The sequence below is a fragment of the Microchirus variegatus genome (assembly GCF_963457635.1).
Source record: "Microchirus variegatus genome assembly, chromosome: 3".
NCBI lineage: Eukaryota > Metazoa > Chordata > Actinopteri > Pleuronectiformes > Soleidae > Microchirus > Microchirus variegatus.
The window spans coordinates 22,809,236-22,815,594 of NC_139804.1; positions in this window are offsets into that span (position 1 = coordinate 22,809,236).

The window sequence follows — 6,359 nt, forward strand, 5'->3', positions numbered from 1 at the left end:
ACACACACTAATGGATATCTGTGCCGACTAGCCATGCTGACTGTCCCCAACTAGTGCTGACTGGTACAGACTCTGCTGAACTGTGAATGGTGGGTAAAATATGGTGGGCAACATGTGCCCAGCTTTACACAGAGTGTGCAACAAGAGGATTTTATTTCACCATGTTCTAATATGAAAGTAGCAATTTAAATTAAATTAAAAAATGTCATCTTATGCATTTTAATTGTAGGCACTTTTTATGGTTTAAAATATAGATAATACATTTCACAAATAATCAAATAATGAATAGAAATTACTGCAAGTAAATGTATAAACTTAACCTTTGGCAAACCTCATTTCTGCTCTGAGTATTCCGCTGCTTCCCAGTGCTGATGGGTACTTAATTGTTTCTCCCTGAACCTCGATGTGCAGTTGAGTCATTTGTGCCAGTGCAAAGCTACACTGCACTGTAAGACTGAAAATAGAAAGCAATTAAACGAGTGTCTCTTAGCTCAAAAAAGATAAATGAACTTTAACTGGAATCCTTACTGGAAGGGAGTGTCACGGAATACGGAGACATTCTGCTTACGCCATCGTTTCGTCTCAATTTTGACCCAGTAGGTTATAATCCCATCTGCTACCTGTACGACACAACCAGAACTGTTGTATTTGTCAACCAACCTGTTTCAGGACAAGTTAGGGACACAAGAGATTTACACTTACCACAGACTGAGTGCCACAGTCAGTGAATGAAAAGAGGAAAGTGACAGCATCCTGGGACCGTTTTTGAGCCGTACAGTTGTGACTTTGATATGTAGGGATCCAGACTGAATCCAGGTTCAGAGGTGGGACTGTGACATTCTGGGAGATGGTAATGTTGAATCCATACTCGTTGCAAAATAACTGTCTTGGTACTGGTGGGTAATGCGGTTTTGTTGCCTCTGCAGAAAACACACATTACAAACAATATCCAACATAATTCTAAATATTTATTTAGTTCACGTTGAATTACCTTTAATTTTCCTTTCACAGACCAGTGGAATTGACTTGACAATCTCAAGTCTACCTCTGGTTGCAGGTGCCATGATGACAACATTCAGACTTGTAAAGTTCTTCTAATGGACACAATTGTAAAGGATAATTGGAAACTATACAAAATTAGAATAAGAAAAAATGGACTGAGGTTCAAGACATTTTGTAGCTTACTTGTCTTTTCACAAAACAGCTGTGGGAAGCAACTGTGAAGGTAAAGAAGGTGTCACTTTCGTGAAGGAAGTAATGACATCGTTTTGCTATTGCAGTGGCCTGGTAATATCCGCTGTCTTCATCTGTTTGCAAATGTCAACAAAAACAGGAGCAGAGCAAATGTGACCACTTCAAAGCTGCATGTGTTTAGGGCCTGACTTACCTGCCACATAAATGGTGAAAGGGAGCTCAGCAAATTGAACTTTTGACAAAAAAACAGTCATAAACGCATCAAGGCAACGCAACGAGTTATCGCGCACAGAGCTATAAGCTGTTGTTTGAAACTGTTCTGAAACTGAAGAAGCATGGATGTGACATTTCAACAGAAGCAGGGATAAAGACATAAATGTCTCCCAAACCAGGTGTGTGCTGTCAGCCGCCATCTTTGGCTGTAGGCTCACAGTGACAGGTGGGCCAGCTGCATCTCATTGAGCTTAATTGGAACAATTCCCGGCAGCAACGTCCTATTTTACTACTCTGACCTGTTTAATTTTCTGGTTTGTTTTGTATTATCAACCGAGAAACACAGGTCATCTTGAATACATGATCTGCAAGTTGATGCCGTGAGAACATTATTTTTATTGCCAGAAAAAAGAAAGAAAACGTACATTAATAACATTTCACCATGTTTGACATAACACAGAACAGTAAACCTGAACAGCACGTTAGCCAATTTACAAATAAATGTTTGCATTACATTTCACAATAAAGCTTGAAGTGCAGACTCTGGATTCACAGAATAAGAAAAAATTGGACATAGTATTCCATTCATTCATTGTCTACTGCTTTATCCTCCACATACCACACACAGGGGTAAGGCAACAGTGTCAGCCACTACTCCACCAGATGGCCCCATAATCTTCCAGTTTCCTCCTAAAGCTAACCAGACAATTTGAAATTATTGAATAGCCACTAGGGGGCTGAAAGTTTGTCTCACTCTATGTACACACTGCACAGACATACATTTATTTTTTTATTTTTTTTGTGATGTGAAGTAAACATTCTGGAGATTGCGTCAGCAGCTGGTAAAGCTCTTCATTCTCTATGGGTGGTGGAGCTGCTCTGTGCTTCTGTTGTAAATGGGGTTTCGGTATACATTATCTGAGCAGGAAACATTAGAGAAGGAAGTGTGAGCAATACACAAGATCAGTAACATGACTAACATGTTCAAAGATGAAGTCAGTACTCACTTTCTTTTGCTTTCGTCTTCGCAAAACCTGCTGTGAAACAACGCACAGCTCAGTCAAAACATAAAGTTAAAAATGTATTATTATCTCTGAAGTTGGGCTAATTGTTCTCATTTGAAGAGACATGATACTGATGAATGATTAAATAACAATCCAAATACCTCTCTCTTGATTCATTGAGTTAGCTGACTGGTTCAGTTGCTTGTTGATCTCACTTTGGTTGGCTGTGTAAAATTATGAACAAGTGACATTCATGAGAGTGCTGAAATAAATTAATGTCTTCTTTTCCTTCTTCTTCTGGTGGATTCTCCCTATAAAGGTCACCACTGTAGATCATCTGCCTCCATCTGTCTTTTGACTGCAATAAATTAACATGATGAATATAATTACATTACCGTAATATCGACTGAGACTTGATTGTCGTAATCTGCTGAAGAGCTCTGTAGGGCGAAAACACAGTATGAATTACAGTTTAATATTCGCCGGTTATACAAACTGTGATTATCATGTGGATTAATAAACACCTCGATGAAATCTTTGTTTCTTTCTCTGACTTTCCCCCCTTTTAAAGTCAAGCTGCTGGTTCCCGCTTGGATACACAGTGGTGCTTTGACCTGGCTCGGTCCTGCCCAGGTAATGCAGATCTCCTGGTGGACTACAGTGGTTTCTGGTGGGATCATCCTGCTGGTTGGCTAATTGTTGGTCATCGTTCTCTAATATTACAAAAACGATCAATTAAGAGACACTGCATGGTTTAATGGACAGGTGAATCAATAGTAGGTCACAGGTGTGTGTGAACTCACCATAAACAAGAATATTGTTGTCTATTCCTGTAAGAAGTAAAAGAAACACACGCTGTAAAGCACACAGCACTTAATGTTGTTAATAGTTGTGGTTGACGAGTTCACATGTAGGTTACTCACTGCTGAAAAAATAATACACAACTCCTTATGTGGATTTTATAGGTCACATAAGGATTTTTTTTGGTCTTCTTATGTGATTGTTAAGTCAAATGTATGATTCATTTTATATCAGATTTTAAGTAGTGACATAAAGTAGCAATAATTGTGCAGAAGTCACAAAATAGACTTCTGTTTTTCTTTTCTTTTTGTTCATAAAAAAGAGTCAAGTGAACTTTGAACTGTGACGTATTTCCAAATTTCACAAATTCAATCCGATTTTTTTTACCATTTCTAGTACTTTTTGGTCAGGTGTGTTTCTATAGTTGGTGAAATTTTTTATTTTTTTTTTAAATATCAGATTGCCTAGGTCATGCTGAATAAAAGCCTATAAGACAATCTATATATATATTGCACATTCTTATAGCCTCCGTATATACTGTACTTTTCAACATAGTAACGGGAAAAAGCAGCCAAAATGCTCTGTGTCCTAAGGGTTAAGTAGTGTATTTCCTATAGAATCGAAAGATAAGTAAATATTAACAATAATATAAATAGGATTTTGTTACGAAAATTGTAATAAGATACTTAGGTTGTTGGCACTGTGCTTGTGTGCATGTATGTGTGTGTGGATACAGATTACCTCTAAGCTGTTGTTCTTGTACTGGCACTTGGTCGTCTTGTGCAGGTAGAGCACTGGCAGCTGCAGTGCGACGTTGTATACATGAATACATTTCATAGTAATATTTGCTTTCTTGTCAAATTAGGGATTGGCCAGGCAGTAAAATATTGAATTAATCATAAAAAAACACATATTTGAAATTAAAGGTCCAGTGTGTGAACTGTTGTTTTCATGGCCACAGAATTTATATTAACAAGAGTGGGTCTTCTCTATGAAGGCCTGCTCCAATTTAAATGGAAAAAACTCAACCTCTTTTGTGGTTTATTGATAACTGAAGGCTACAAATATTCTTCCACATGCTTGGAAGGAAAGGGCTAGGTGACAGATATTCAGCTTTATCTTCAACTCATCCTTCACACTGTACCTTCAAACGAGTGAACCAAAGTCTGCAAAAAATGCACTTCTATATATTTCAAATGTAAATGTAAACGAGCACCAAGCAGCAGTGTAGAGGAGATAGTGATGATTATGAAATGATTGCTCACCTTGAATTTCTAAAAGCAGAAGATTGATGGTATTGTTCCGTGTTCTGTTCCTGTAGAGCACTGAAATACATGATTGTTTTAAATAACTAGACTGTTCCATTTGTCTGTCCACCAGATGAACCAACATGTATTTCTTCCACCAACTGCTGTGGAAAGTGAGATCTGGTTTGTACTTACAGTAGCTGCAGATACACAGCAGGATGGAAGCTGCCACACCAATGCAGATGTAAATCAGTAGCCACACTTCTTTCAGCGCACCTGCATGATATGTTGTGGTTTTAGAGAGCAATGCATTTCACTTAAGTTCATTTACTCATCTGCTTTCATGTGTGTGGTCTATGACATGGAAATGAAACGTTTCACAGACTGCTGCTCAATTTTGAGAAAACATGACCTTAAAATCATCAAACTAAAAGCCTCTCACCTGTTGCAAGAACCAACTCGACCTGATGACAGTTCGGCCCGTCATCCTGCACACAACAGTAACATCCCAGATCAGAGTCCTGGAGTTCATCTATTCTAATGGAGTAGTTCCCTTTTGAGTGCTGGTTTGGAAAAACCTTCATTCTGCCCTGTTTGTGGAGCAGGAAATTAACACGGCCATCAGATTTGAGCTGGACCAGGTTCCCTGAGTCATTGTGGGTCCACGACATATTGAGGCTGCTGCTTGTAAAGTTGCATGGGAGAAGCACAGATAAGCCAAGTGGAGCGCTGAGTGTGTGGGTCTCACAAACGCTTCCACAAGATTCCTCATGGCACCACTTATCTTTCCAGGAAAAGAAAAAAAAACACAAGAATGATGATGTAGTTTAGGGTCATTTATTTCTGAATAAACACATGTACTCAGTGGCGTGCACAAGCATTTGCAAGGACAGAGGTGGAAATTAAAAGGACACCTCCTGCAGGCACCACCAGTATTTCATTTGCCACATTCTCCCACACCTGTATATAGGGACATCCTGTACAGCACAGCATCACATTCTATCACAGAGATGGGCATTTTTGAAAACAGCACTGAATATAATTTCCTGTAAGGACACCCTTTGTTCGTTGGGACACTGTCATGTAGGGGCACTCTTTATGATTGGAAGGACACTCATAGGAAACAAAGTTGCAATGGCCACTGTCCGTAAGGGCACCTAGTTAGCCCCCCTGTCCCCCACCCGTGCACGCCACTGTCTGCAAACAAATGTTACTTTTCCACTACACAGTTCCAGCACGGCACAGCACAGAGTCATCGTAGAACGGCGGCACTGCTGTGACTTTGTTTTATATGCAACACACACAAACTAGTGACTTGCGACTTGTAAAGCAGTTCTTTTCGGTGTACTGAATCTTTATAATCAGTTCATTTAAATGATTTGTTCACAGAATTGTTCAGTGCATGACCAGAGAGCAGATTCTGTCTGACACAGTCACTGAATTGAATTGAATTGAAATAAGGCTGAAGGGGTTGTGATGCGGCTCGCCACTTGTAATCGCCGCTTCCGGCAGCGATGTCGCTAAATACACCAGACTGCTTTGTTAAATATTGATTTATTAGAGTCTGAATAGTTGGAGATGTTAACACATGTCTTGTAAGACATTTTAACTGATCTACAGTTCAGCATTGTTCAATTTGATTCTCGTGAATCATGAATACTTTTCCTTTTCCCTAATGGAAAAGCAAACAAAAATGTGGGGAGTTGTCGAGTCGTGCTGGAACTGGGTATTTGAAAAGCGGACAAAAAGTGTGACAAGTATATTTTCAAATTTATTTCAATTTTTTTGTCCTTTTTAATTGTATAAGAACACCATTAGACTGTTTTTATAGGTGATTTTCATGTAAAAATATAGTTATAATATATATATTAATTATGGAAAATTACTGTTCTTTTATGAG